General features: G+C 40.6%; 1 protein-coding gene across 9 annotated transcripts in view; it reads right to left on the bottom strand.

The window, feature by feature from the left end:
- CLASP2 (cytoplasmic linker associated protein 2) overlaps window positions 1–15139 on the bottom strand; it is a 216568-nt gene that overhangs the window by 187426 nt on the left and 14003 nt on the right. The gene's annotated exons all lie outside the window — the stretch shown is intronic.

Here is a 15139-nt window from a genome sequence, read left to right as displayed (position 1 = left end):
ATTGATATTGCTATTAAAAAACAGGTTTATTTTAAAAATGTTAAGACTGATATACTTTTCCTTCCTAACAACCACACGTGTGACTTCAATGTGATCTTCAGAAAAGGACAATTTACACAGGCTTGTCAACCAATATTACATCAGAAAAAGAACATTTTGCCCAAGGTAAAAAACTAGGGTAGAGCATGGAGGGATGAAACTGTTTTCACCAGAGGTGTTCCTCTGTAATTGTGTATCGTATTTCTAATACCTCCTTTAGCTTTATATTTCAAACAAGCACGTTCCAAGTAGGACAATTTTTAAAATTTGTACAATCCTCAATCACAAATGCATCATCAAATTAAGGATGAGCCTTCCATGAGAACAATAATTTAAAAAAATGGTTGCAATATTAAAACGACAGTTTCCTAACATATTGGGTGCATCCATGCGAGCTATTAGTACAAAGCAATAAACTCCCGTGCATGTTGCACTGGAGTTTATTGCTCCTGGGTGCCACATTTGGACATGCACCTGGGACCGCAGCATGTTGGACTGGATCAGAGCAGCCCCAACTGGCAGAGTCCTGGAGGGTCAGCCTGTCAGCCCGGGGCTGCTCTGACCCAGCTCAACACGCTGCAGAGGGACTGGCTGGGGCACAAGGGTGCTCCAGTGCAGGGCTAGCCAGCAGGCAGCCACCCGCACTGAAGCACCCATGTGCCCCAGCCAGCCCAGTCAGTGTCTACACATGCACTAATGTGCACTAAAGAACTCCGCCACAGGGCAGTACTTGTATTTAGAAGTACTAACCTGTGGTGGAGTTAATTAGTTTCTTGTGGCCTAAAAGGGCCATACATGTAGGCATTGAGATTTTACTGTGGAGCCAATTAGGCAGCTCCACAGTAAACATCTCATGTAGATGTGCCCACCATGTAATATTTACTCCACCTGTGAGGCCAGCAATGGCAGGCTGAATTAACGGAGCTTGGGTATACGGCAAGCCACTGGCACTAATTCCGTCCCTATGTTGATTGCTGCACCTATTTCTCCCCGCACACCCCTTACCAATTGCTGCCATCTCTCTGGCTAAATGGGATGGATAAAATCTCTATGCTGGCTACATTGGCCCATAGGCCACAGGTTGCTGACCCCTGTACTGAACGGCTGTATTTCATGTCCTGAATTCAAAATTAACTAATGGAAATTGGTATTACATTTTTATATTACGACTCAGGAAAGAGGTCATGGAGTCATTGTAGACAGTTCTCTAAAAACGTCAGCTCAGTGTGCAGCACTGAACAGAAAGTCAATAAAAATGTTGGCCATCATTAAGAAGGGAACTGAAAACAAAACAGAGATCATTATCACACCATTTTACAAATCCATGGTGCGACCACATCTTGAATTGTGTGTGAAGTTCTGGTCTCTACATCTCAAAAAGGCTGTAACAGAATTAGAAAAGGTACAGAGAAGGGCAAGCAGAATGATCAAGACAGACTAAAAAGGCTAGGACTCTTCAGCCTGGAAAGAAGGCTGCGGGGAAAAAATGTGAGAGGTCTCTAAAATCATGAAGGATATAGACCAAGTGAATAACAAACTGCTGTTCACCAAGACCCAGTATACTAGAACTACCGAACAACACTGAAATTAATACGCAACAGGTTTAAAACTAGCAAGAGAGTACTTTTTTATGGAATGTGTAGGTAACTTGTGGAATTCATTACTCGAGGATGTGGTAGAGGCAGACTACTTTGGCCTCGTCTTTGTCGCATTCAACAATTTACCGTCTTTTTCTACTATCAGATTGATATCACTACTAGGATTTAGTTTGTTGCCAATATATTTGAAATATTCCTTATTGCCCTTAATTTTATTAGCTATGCACTTCAGTAATACCTTCACCTTCTCTCAAGTGTCTGCATCTTAACTGTCCTTTTATATTGCTACCAAGTCCCCCATTTCTTATGCACATACATATGTGCATATTTATAGCTGCCTTCGCTTCCCATTTAAACTAGATGCTCTCGCTCTCTCTTTTTTTCTTTTTTTTTTTAATTAAAAAGTGAGAAACCTCATAATTGAAGAATTATTTAGGGGGGCTTAAAGAATCCTTAAAGTACTAGTTATTCACATTTTTGTATTCATCTTTTTCCTCCCCCTCAATTTTGTTATTATTTTCAGGTTTGGAGAACCGACCTCTTTAAAACACCATACATTACTCAGCATTATATTATTTTTGTACAAAATAATATTAGACTGTGATCACTTGCTCCCAGGCAATTTGTTTTTAGTTGAACGATCACTTTACCATCATCTGTCAGTCATCAAGTTTAAGCATCCTAAAAGGCTTATAGCTTTTTCAATGCTCAATAGGATTCAGTCCTCACTAAGCATGCTCCATCCCATCACAGCTCCTAGTGATGAGCAGAATAATATCTGCTGTCTCAACTAAATTACTAAATATATTCCATTCCCCTAACAGCACTAAAATAGCACTGATGGCAGGAAGCCTGTCCCCTCTATTCTCTCAACCTCCCTGCTGGGCCCAAAGCAACAATGAAGAGAATGAAGCCAAATGACTGAAAAATACAGAGGATAAGAGCTGGGGCACAGACACGGAGGAGAGCAGACTGAGGTGAGGACCCTGATGAGAATGGGCTTGTGGTAAAATTGAAGTGTGAAACAGTAGAGAGCCAACAGGAGACTGTGATTCAACTGAAGAAAATGTTACAGGAGGGAGCCAGCTAGTGGTGATACTGGACAAACTGGATAAGATGGGAGATACAGAAAGCCGGGTATAAAAACCAATGGTGAGAAATGGAAATAGATTTGACAAGAAGGCAGAATGCATAAAGAGATACAGTACTGTCATCATTACTCAAAAGCACTAAGGCGGCAGGATATGAGAAGAAACCTGAAATCAGACAGATAAGGCTGATACAATTGTTTTTAATTACATTTTGATTTATATTAGTTATATTTTAGTATTTTTCTCTAAAAATGAAACTGATTTCAAAATATGCTAGCACCTAGACTTGTTATAATCTCTTAAGAAATAAATAATAAAATAAATAAATATGCTGGACCCAAGAGTCTCGATTTTAGAGCGTTCAGCTCTAGCTTGCATACCCTTTCCTTCATAAAGAAAAAAAACTGGGCACAAAAATATAACTTTCGAAGCCAACCTTTATGACTAGGACGCACATTTCATGAATCCTATATTAAGGGCCTGATTCTCTGTGGGAACCAACAGCTGTGAAGCTGGAAGCAAGTGTCTGGCCAAAGTCATCACAGGCACCCGATTCCAATTATGATCTTAATGCAGCTGTTTGAAACAAAGCATAAGCAAAACATTAATAAATGAATAAATAAGGATGCCATTTGCCATTTTCTAACATAATTTAAAAATACAGTCTGGAAAGTATAAAAGCTGTATGCTTGCTTTCATAACAACTACTTTCTTGTCCATTAACCACCTCAGTTATCTTTGTACTGAAATCTACTTGCATTTCACTCCTGGTCTGTGACTATAATCACAAAAGCGTACAGGGAAAGCTCAAGGCATAAACCTGATGCAAAATCTCAATGTGGCAGTTGTACACAACAAACAGTCTGCAATGAAAGTGAAAGAAACAAGCAGGCTCTGCACTTTAAGGCAGGCATTTGAGAGGTTGGTAAATGTTGCCCCAATTCATCCAGAGGTGAATTTGGGCTAGAAGAAAAAACATGTTTCAGGGCAGAATATTTCCACACCTTATTTAAAACAAAAAACAAACCAAAACCCCCGCACCAGATCTTTGTCTGCCACGAGTATAATTTATTCATGTGCCCCTGATCTGTATATCCCCAGCTCATAATCTACATAATTGCCATAACATTGTCAATTTTCTCTCCCCTAACCTGTCATGCCAGTAATGACTAAAATTGAGAACAGCCATGACTATCAGTTTTTAACATAGTTTCTATTTTTATATTAATATTTTATTCTTGTAACTGCAAATGTTAATACTCAGAAAGTTATCCAATTCATTTTAAAGCTTGTTGAACTGCTAGTGTCCATGACCTCCACTAGTAGTGAATGACATTGAACAATGGGGGCTAACCTTTGCCACCAAACAGCTCTACCCCCTCAAGTGCCACTCCGATCCTCCTCCCACCTGATCTGCTGCTCTACTTTCTGTTTCCTGTCCTGTGCTCCTTGCCCTATTTACCACTGTGCTGCCTGCCCCCTCCCCAATCTGTCATGTGACAAACACAGACGTTGCCCACATCACTTACAACACTCATGCCATAGATCAACCACTCCTGATATAGAAAAGCTCTGAATTTCAGTTTTACTATCAGAGTTCCTCCTTTTGTCTACACTCTCCAGGTTAGTGAAGTTTAGCCTGCGTAAATGTCTGTTGCATCTATACTTTATCATGGTTATCTGCGCCAACTCTGGATATTTTCAAAGTTTGCTTTAGGATGATGCAGAATTAAAGGTCTACAAAACACCTATCACCCAAAGAAAATTAAGAGTCTTTCCTACATGAGTTCCAACGTTTGTAGAAACTACTTTTTGATTAAAACAAACAAATGCCCCCAGCCTTTTTATACATGCAAAACATATAAAAGAGTCCCACATGCAATGTGAGGTTAAATCTCTGCAGTGACATCTCCCACTTCCTGCAAAGACTTGCATATACTAATAGCAGCAGTAGGAATTGGCCAAAACTACTAAGGAGGGGAAGTAGAGAGCTGCCTCTACAACTAGAGTGGCTGCTGATGTTGTTATATACAATATGCCTAGGAGAGAGAGAAGATCCACAGAGCTTTCTCCATGTGCACTGTTGCACTACAGAGCTGTGTAAGCTACTTTTGTCACACAAGCAAAATGGCCTGCTGAAGTGGGTGGTGGTGGTGATAGCTGCTCCACACAACAACCCTGACATGTCCCACCTGTAAAATGAGTCCCCTAAAGGGCAGCCAGGAAGGATTTTCCCATAGGTCTTTATGCTGGCCCAGCTCTCATTGCTCACTATACCATCGCCATTCTTTTTAAGGTGAGACCCAAGCCACTTCTGTAGAAGACGGTATATGCAAGACATCCCCTAGTAGTGTTGGGGTATTGTGAGGCCCAGGAATGGCCTGAGAAAAATGCAAGAGACTGATTTTTGTTGGCAATATATTTTATTGGACCCTCCTGCATCACTGGGAAGGACAGGGGCTTTCAGGATACTACTATATTCTTTCTTCTTCAAGTCTCTGAGAATATAGACAGACACAGCAGAGTTAAATAGCAGATAAAACAAAGGCTTATGAAAAAACTCCATATGCAAATAAAAACAGGAAATAAGAGATATTACCAGGTAGCTGGTATCAGACAAGAGAAATGTAATAGGGAGGACAACCTGATAAGTGGAAGACCGAGACCATTCAAGAGGTTTGTCGTCACCTGTGGAGTGCAAAGATTAGCAGGGATCAGCAAGAAGAAGGGTGGCCATGGCAAACATGGCAGAAAGCAGAGCAGTTGATCAGGCGGAGGAAGGAGACTGAAGTGTCACTCAGGCAGGGTGCAGAGCTAATTTGTGGCATGCCTACCAGAACAGCTGGCCCTCACAGAAGTCAGTTATAATGACTCATGAAGTCTATGTCTGTGTTAAGTTCCTAGCTCCTAGTGTCCAGTAACATCATTAATTTTTGTTCCCAGGCCCATCTTCAGCACCCCTGCCACTTCAGCAAGAGACTCAGGGGAATGGGTATACATCGACTATGGGAGGGTCAAAGCCCACAATGAGGAAAAAGGAGCATTTATTAATATACGTGTGGTCTTCTGGTTCTGTATAACAGGAAAGCAGAGTCTGACTCCAAACAGTTGTGGGGATGAACAACAAGGTTGAGGTCAGACCCTTTCAGTCTGCAGCTCACAACAAGTCATCTGTTTGACAAGTTGATAAGTCTAAGACCTAAAAAGGAGCCAGAGGATGAAAAGAAGTAAAAGGAAGATAGTACAATTACTATTGTTCAATTCACCTAGAGACTATTACTGTTAGTAATTTCCTGCAAGCGAAATAAATATAATCCTAGGATTTTCAAGGACATGCTGCACAATGCAGCTTAAGTCATTGGACAATATAAATATAGCAAAGCATTTTCTTTTAAATTTTCCTACATTAGGGAAATCAAGAAAGGAGTCTTTATTCAAAAATAGTGTAAGACTGTAGGTTTATTTTTCTCACTTAAAATAGAAGACTAAATATCAACATACTCCACTGAACCAGGAAAGCATCTTAAATTGTGCATCTTAAAGCATCTTAATGCCATCCATTTCATTATTAGTGCTTCTCAGGTAAGTGTCATCTAATTGACTAGACCTGAAACCTAATCATGTAAGGTTTTATAAAGTTAAATCCTGCAAGTGTGCGCACACATAGAAGACTAGTTTGAGATCAACTGGCAACACTACAAAAAGCCAGAGTTTGACAAAGGACTGGATTCTGACTTTCTTTGAATTTCCAGGTCATTAAGATGCAAAACAGTCCTTCGTGCAAGACTTTTTGACTTGCATGGAAAGGTTTACTTGTCTAGCTTTTCAATATGCAAGTTTTTTTTCTTTACTAGTATGCTCAACAGTACAATTTCCAGATTACTCCTAGTTTTTTTTTAAAAATACAAGAAAATAGTCATTTATAGGGAAACCAATGGTGATTATTTTCCAAAGCATTTATAACCAAGATATTCAAAGTCAAGTCAGCTCTTGACAGAAATATAAAATAGATTAAAAATGCTCCATATGTCATTAAAGCCACAGATAAAAAGAATAATGAATCTTATTTAAAACTGTAGCATGTGACATGTAGAAATGGAGATATTTTTCTTCTAAAAACATGAGTTGATAATCACTAAACAGGATTCAGTCTTGATTTTGTTTATTTTTTGAAGTTAGAGTTATATAACCAAGACAATATTTAGGTCAGTATTTAAAAGTTTAGATACCAAAATTTATGCACTTAAATATATATCCCATCACTTTCAAAGTCACTGGAGGCCAAGGGAGTTCAGTACCCCTTTAAAAAAAAAAAAAGCAGAAAAGGAAAGATAAGACCACATTGTTTAGATGATGAACCACAGCCAGAAGTCTGAATATGCTGGCCTCATTTATTCCTTTAAATGTCTCAAAGCATTTAATTTAAATACTGCCATATCTAGATATAGATATAGAGCATTTAAACTGAATGAATAAATGTATTTATTTATTTTTAAGAACTCAAACATTAAATATTTATTGTTTTGCACAGGGAGTAAAGAGCAACTACAGCATACCTTTGCAAAATTACTCCTCTCCTACTGTCCCAACACAAGACAGAGAAATCATGAAAGTACTAAATTTAAAAAAAATTAAAACAGATTTTGTGCCTGGCATGATAAATTTGTGACAAGTCTGAAAGCTGCTATAGTAAAACAAGCTTATTACTAAGTGCTTTAAATGATTTTTCAGTTTCCTTTTATTTTTATCATACGCTTGCAGATTATATGTTTCATAGCATACATGAAGACTGCACATGGAAGTCATATGCTAAAAGAACAAACAGAAAACCCTCTTGATAAACTGTTACCTTAAAACTGAAACAGACTATTTGTTCAAAGGCTACAGGGCCTCCAAATTTTTAATTTAATCCTGTATTGCTATTCTTCACTCTCACCATCCCCTCTAGCAACATGAGATCTCCTAACCAAAAACAGGTTTCTAAGTATGTATGATGTTATGCTGACTTCATGTTCATGACAAATGATTCAGGCATGCCACAAGGTAAGCCCCACACCCAACCCATGCCACTCCAGTTCCATACCCCTCCCCAATCTGTTGCTCTGATTTATGCTCCTTATTTCTGCTTCTTAACAAAACACCTATTAATGTTAAGGAGGTGGACTTTTTACTGTACCTGCCGTGTGCCACACACAAGCTGCATGCACACTAGAAGTGGCACAGGCCACTGGGTTAACCACCCCTGATTTAGACCAAGATTTCCACAAGCAGCAGATAGATTTGAATGCTACATCTTTCTCAGTAACCACCATCTATAACTCAGTCCCCTCTCTCCTTTCAGCAGACTAAAATGGTTTAAACAAAACTGAGGCTTACTGCTCATTTCTGCTCATATAAGCCTTTATTTTGCCAGTATGCTAGAAACCTACAAGTGACCACAAAGTACACTCAATTTAAACTTGTTTTTCCATATTGCACTGTTCATAGACAAAGATCAAATGGGAAGTCCTGATTCCATGAACCACAACATTAATTAAAGTGACACCTGTGGTTACAGGAACAGGGTTGGGAATTTCTTTTGGGAGACTGGTTAATATAATCTCCTCTCCTTTTGGAAAATACAGTACTCATTTAGAATTCTGTGCCCAGGGGCATAACTAATCATCCTGTAGTACTACTACAAAATATTATCATTTTAATCCCTATTATGAACTAATTAAAATACTAATCAACTTGTAAACACAGGATATGGTATGGGAAAAATGCTTGTGTGCCTCTCTAACTGGCTGTGCATCTGGTCCATATGGGTTTTTTAGATGTCGCTGTTGCTCAAGGTAAAGACAGCCTGCTATTGAGTCAGATTCCAGTGGGTCCTCACCTGCCATGTCTTTGCAGTAATACATTTATTTAGTTGGGAGGAAGATGTATGTTCTGTCCCTCCTGGTCCCCTCTTTCAATCTTCCTGTCTGTCTTCCCGTTTGGGGCTATTTCTGTCAGTGCCACTTCTGGATCCTGTTTTAATTGTGCCCTTATGCACAAATGAAAAATTACACTGGTTCCAACACTGGTTAGAAGACTGACACTAAAAAAAATAAGTTATTTAATCCACTTCAGGGGTGTCAAACACATAGGCTATAGGCTACATCCAGCCTGTGGGACTCTCAGAGCAGCTAGGAATCCAGGAGGGGCAAGCAGAAGTGTGGCCTGCCACCAAACTCCCAGCAATGGAGCCCTGAGGGACATGTGTCAGCAACAGGGGCACAAGAAATGACTGCCTTAACCCCTGTGCTGGCACTGCTTTCTCTACTGCTGCCACTGAGACTGGATGCAGCCCGTGAAGAGCCCAGCAGTCCAGAACTGGCCCAGAGGTACTTCAGATCATAATAAAATTGTCCCTGAACTCCTGTACTGACTGGTACAGCCCTTGGGCCAAACTTAACCTATGGGTAATTCATAAAGCTACACAGGTTATAAAACCTTTGCTTTATTTCTGCTTCTTAACAAAACACCTATTAATGTTAAGGGAGTGGACTTTTTAAATCATTTCAGCTATTTCCTACTCACTTAAAGAAAACTATCCCCATGGTAACAGCACTGAAAACTAAATGGAAGATAAAGACATGTTTTGACACATTACAGTTAGGTAATGTTATATGCCCATTAATTACTGAGCTGAGTATCACGCATAGGAATATTTCAGTATCTCAGAAAAAACAATGCATCAAATGAAAGAAAGGGGCTTGTTTATGCAAGACCAACAAAAGAAAAGAAAAAAGAAAAAGATTTTCTGTTATATTATTAGAGAAACACACACACTCTAAAAGGCTGATATTTCCAATCAGTTCATAAAACTGATTTTTAAAAGTTCCAGATGCATTATCTAAAAAAGGTAGCAATTTGGCCCTAGAAAAATGGGACAGAGTAATAAATAATATCATAAAATGGTCTTATTTGGCCATATGTATATAACACTGCCTTTTTAACTAAAGAGTCCAAGCCACAGAAATGACTTGCTGGAACATAAAAACAAAATGGAATGCCTTTGATAAGCATTTCCCAGTCATATTACATTATCTAAAAATATCCCCTAACCTCTGTGCTGCAAAAGTACCATATTTACCTGAATCTAAAATGACTTTAAATATAAGACAACCTCCCCAATAATGAAATTCTGTACATGGAAATTTTTAAAACATAATTTTTTACGTATACAATCTAATCAGTAGACGGTCATCTTAATTTAGTTTTCACTGCTGTGGTAGGGGGGCAGGGGGATAGACCTCTTCCCTTTGCCCTCTCGGCCTGCCATCCTGAGCATGTTACCAGCCATTTGCCCCTGCCTCCCCGCAACTCCCTACTCCCCTTTGCCACTTATCCCCACAGTGCCTGACACCCTGCCACTTACTCCCTGCCCCCCATGCCTGTGCCTCCCCACTCCCTGTCCCCTCACCTCCTGCTCCACCCTGTGCCTACCCCCCTTCCTACACCACTTACCTTCTGCTGCTCAGTTCCAAGTCAGGCAGTGGTGGCAGCAGCAGCAGTGGCCCCAACCTGGCCTGGCCCTGCCAGGCAGAAGCAGCAGCTTTATGCCTCCTATAATATTCCCCTTCTCTTAACATGACCCTTGTTTTCCCTCATCTGCTAGCCTGAATTGTGAAGCTATAGGATAAGACTGGCCACCAAACCACATCACTGAATGTCTTCACATGCCTTAACTAGAAGCTTAGCAAAGTCAAAACATCAAGGCAACCGTCTGAAAAAAATAAATACTCATTTTTCCTGTTGCATGACTATGAAAACTTGGAAATGGTGTATCCACAAAAGAGCTTACTAGGAATTTTTCCTAGCCCTAATCCCTCCCAGTAGGCAGTTTTTCACATCCAGATATTATGCAACAAACAAACAACAAGGACATAACTATTTGTGTCTAGAACTTCACCCCAAAATGGTGCAACTTGATTATTAATTGGACACAATTGTGTTACAGGCTTTCAGTGTTGACTGTGAGCAGGTTGGGCAATCTTAGGTATGTCTCTCCCTCCGTACTCACCTGCCACAACTTGGATGAAGAAGAAAAGGAAGTGAATCAGTGTCCTTTTGATGTTCAAGATTAATAACTGCCACCCGGATGTTACATGCTCAAAGGGTTTAGTTTATTTTCTGTACTTTCACAGGAGTTACTGCATCAGTCGCCTCACCAATTACTTTATTGGTGAGGAGCACCTGGGTTATAGATAAGAATTTTTAACACACAGTCACTTGGATACTTTAACCACTCATTGCCGCTAATTACTTCATTAGCAGTATGTGCTTGCCATGCCTCTTTATTCTTTATAAGCGTCTTGTGCCAGGAGCAGCCCTGGCTGCTCCCCCGTCGTCTGTGCCAACACTTATGGCACTGAAACAGTCTCGACAAGCTCAGGGTTTGGTACTAGTTTCCTCTGCTGGTGTCTCGCCCTGAGACATCCTCTTCACTCAGGAATCCCTCTGCCAAGCCGTGTCGCAGAGCCTTGGCTCTTCTCTGGACTCACCGAAACAGCTGAAATCCACAGCTAAGAGACTAGTCTCGCGTCTGACCTGCCGTCCTCCAGAGTCCCTCGGTCTCGGCATCCTCTTGGGTCACAGGTCCAGCCACTCGTGTCCTCTCCTCTGGGGTCTTGATCACCCTCCGTCCATTCTTGAGTGCCCAAAGGCAACAAGTCTTTTCCTGCTGCCAGCTTTTATGGCAGTTTTGGCGGGCTAATCACCCTATCCTTTCTCGAATGTGTAAGTCCCTCCACCTGGCAGGATTCATTCTCAGGTCAACCCTGCCCAATTTTACCTAAGTAACAGGGCTCCTGTCTGAGCCCCCGTTACATTGAGCCTGAGAGCTATAATACACTTAACTACTAAAAACATCTCAACTATACAAAATGGGATACAGAGAAGCAAGGAACTAGATCAGTGCTTCTCAAAGTGGTGGTCCGCAGACCAGCAGCCACCCGTCGCCGGTCCACAGTGAGTTGCCAGGAAAGAAAGAAATACATTTTCAGAAGCATAACACTGATATGTCGTGGCGCCACAGTTCGTACGTTCCAACACTCCAGGTGACGTCACGTCATGCAAGGTGAGGAAAGAGAAAGAAACAGCCAGTCGTGCATTTGCGTAGAGCTGTTACACGCAGTTGCTGCCACCGGCTAAACCGGGCACCGGTCCCTGGTCCACTGGAAAAAAATTTGCCGGTCCGCCACATCAGATAGATTGAGAAGCACTGAACTAGATGACAGAGGAAAAAGTGGTGTCCTCCCAACTACTGGCAAAATATTTTAAGCAAAGATCATCTGTCATACAAACAGAGTTAACATAAGGCATATTTATAGACTGTAAGGCTGGAAGGGACCTCAGAAGATCACTAGGTCCAGCCCCCTGCACCAGGCAGGAAAGACAACTGGGAGTCAGGTGACCCCAGCAAGGTGCCCGTCCAGTCTCCTCTTGAAGATTTCCAAGGTAGGTGATTACACCACCTCTGGAGGGAGCTTATTCCACAGTTGTGAAACAGTTTTTCTTAATGTTGATACTGAAACAGTATTCCAGGAGTTTTTGACCAACACTCCTAGTTTTTCCCAAGGGTGACCTGGTGAACAGTTGTTCACTGAGCCCTTGAGAGATGCTTCTGATGTAGTGGTAAGCTGCTACCAAGTCCCCTCTCAGCCTTCTAGAGTCCCAGATCCCTCAGCCTTTCCTCGTACGGCTTGCCACGCAAGTCTCTGATCATACGGGTGGCCCTTCTCTGGACTCCATCAAGCTTTACCACATCCTTGTTAAAGCATGGCACCCAGAACTGGACATAATACTCTTGCTGCAGTCTCACCAATGCAGAGTAGACTGGGAGAATCACTTCTTTGGTTTTGCTGGAGATGAATCAATTGATGCATGCCAGGGTATTGTTGGCCCTGCTGGCTACAGCATTGCACTGCCGGCTCATGCTCATACTGTGGTCAGTTTTTACCTCCAGATCCCTTTGATTTGTAGTGCAGGTGAGGTTGGCGTTGCCAAGCCTGTAGGTGTGTAGGGGATTGTTCATTCCCAGGTGGGAGCACTTTATATTTCTTGACATTGAACTTCATCTGGTTCCAGTCTGCCCAACTTGCTACCCTGTCTAGGTCCACCTGTATCTGCAACCCATCTTCAAGCATGACCATGCTTCCCCATAACTTGGTGTCGTCCATGAACTTGGCCAGTGAGCTCTTCACTCTCGCATAAAATCATTAATGAATATGTTGAATAGCACTGGACCAAGCACCACCCCCTGCGGGACACCACTGGCCTCTTCCTGACAAGATGACACAGATCCGTTCATTAGAACCCTCTGGGTCCTGCCCCACAGCCAGTTTCCTACCCACCTGTCTTACAGTTAGCCCACAGTCTTCCAACTTTCTCACAAGAACATCATGGGATACCAGATCGAAAGCTTTTTGCAAGTTGAGGTATATACAATCAACATCCTTGCTCTTAGCCAGGTGGCAAGTCACCTGATCGATATGAATCCTGAACGATCAGTTTAGGGTGATTGAGTATTCAGTGCAAGATAACAGTAGTGGTTTTATACAGATCTGACTGCAAAGAGAACTTATTAGATAATACAATCCATCTCTTTACTCCATACATCAGGAAGCAGAGGAGCAATTTAACACATGGACTGATTGTAAAGAGTATTTGGTTTTTGTTTTTCTCATCACCCTGACATGTAAATTATGAATACATGAAAGCCATGAAACTCAAGGAAATGCAACTAGGTTCTGTCCCCCAACACTTACCTTTACCCCCAACCCTACCTTTCTATAATTCCTTAAAGGCAAATATCACAGTTCAATCGATGACCTGGTTTATACATGAAGCTACACTGATTTAACTGAAGCTGTTATTTTAAACTAAGTTAAAATGGTACAACTTGTGTTGTACCCTAACCCTAGTTTACAAAAAAAAAAACTGTTCTTACTGATAGGCTAGTCACATTATGGAGAAACCTGCTGTCTTATCAGCATCTTGTTCAAAAAGTATGCTTCAAGCAGGATGGCAGGCTTGGGGGACTGTATTAATCTGAAGATAAACACAGCTGTTAAGTGTATGCTCTTTTGACTTAGGGCCTGACTTGCATATAAAAATCCCAAATGAATATATGGATTTTTTTGTTTTATACATCAGACATCTTGGGAAGATGGAAGGCAAGGTCTTTCCAATTAAGCTTTACTATACAGCTCCAGAATTGCTCGCTGTCTTAGATACAAGAGTTTTTTACATTAGCTTTGTAAGTTACAAGAAGTAGTTTTCTTACAGCAAGACAAAACACAGAGTACTTATATAATGATAGGGCAACTAATACACTGTGATCCTGTAGCTATAGTAAACTGGGCGAAGCAGAAGTCAGAATACCTCTTTATTACATCAGAACAATATTACAAAAAAAAAATAATAATAATCTGAGGCTCCGCACCAACTGGTAAGGAAACTACTCGAAGTCAATACCTTGCATAGCACAACGAGGTCCCAATACACTTCTGTGGTCTCTCATTATCCAAAATTAAAAAGCCAAAAACTCTACAAAACTGGCCTAAGTTCCAGAGCAAGCACAGAAAAGTATATTATATATCAGTGAATTCAAATTAGTTGTCCAGAAATCCTTGTAGCAGCTCATTTAATATTTCTAAATGTTCAATGTACTATAGACGTTCAAAAAAAGAAAAAGAAAAAGTAAAGTACTGAAAGAAAGGTTTTGGCTATCATATTTTGGATAACTGCAGGTAGTGGGTGCACAACGAATTGTAAGATTTTTTAGGTGCATTATAGGATAAAGACATTAAGCTGGAGGTTCCTGATAAATTCCAAAATTAGTTTTCACTATCAGTGTTTTACTTCTGGTCATTTTAAGTCAGCAAATCTATCAGCTAATTGGGAAAGCCAGTTCATACTTCTTAGAGCAATGTTTCAAGTTGTTGGCAAACTCAGTAAAAAGTCACTGCATCCATCTGCAGTCAGTTCATTTTTGGAGTATTCCTTTGCAACAGTAAGGACAAGGATTTTGTTTAATGATAGTTTAAATCCTAAATAAATTCTGTGGAAAGGGGTGAATTTTTTCGTGTGACTTGTTACCAGAAGCACTGTACACAAGGGGTCCTGATTAAGATGCTATACAACTGAAAACTGCCATCTTAAAAACTGTGGCTTATTAATATAACTTCAAAAGTAACGCTATGATATGGTTTAAACTTATTTAAAAATAATATTGATGTGGAGAACAGTGAGAAATTCTGTAGCTTGGAACCATTTACAGAAAAAAACATTTTTGAAAACTTGACTAATCAACACACATCACATTCACCTTTTCCCCAAAAATCAGCCCTCCAGAACTGGGGTATGCATCATAAGCAGGAA

This window comes from Alligator sinensis, unplaced genomic scaffold (genome assembly GCF_000455745.1).
Source record: "Alligator sinensis unplaced genomic scaffold, ASM45574v1 scaffold1118_1, whole genome shotgun sequence".
Taxonomy (NCBI): domain Eukaryota; kingdom Metazoa; phylum Chordata; order Crocodylia; family Alligatoridae; genus Alligator; species Alligator sinensis.
Note: the sequence above shows the minus strand (reverse complement) of the source record. Positions and strands in the feature narration are given on the sequence as shown.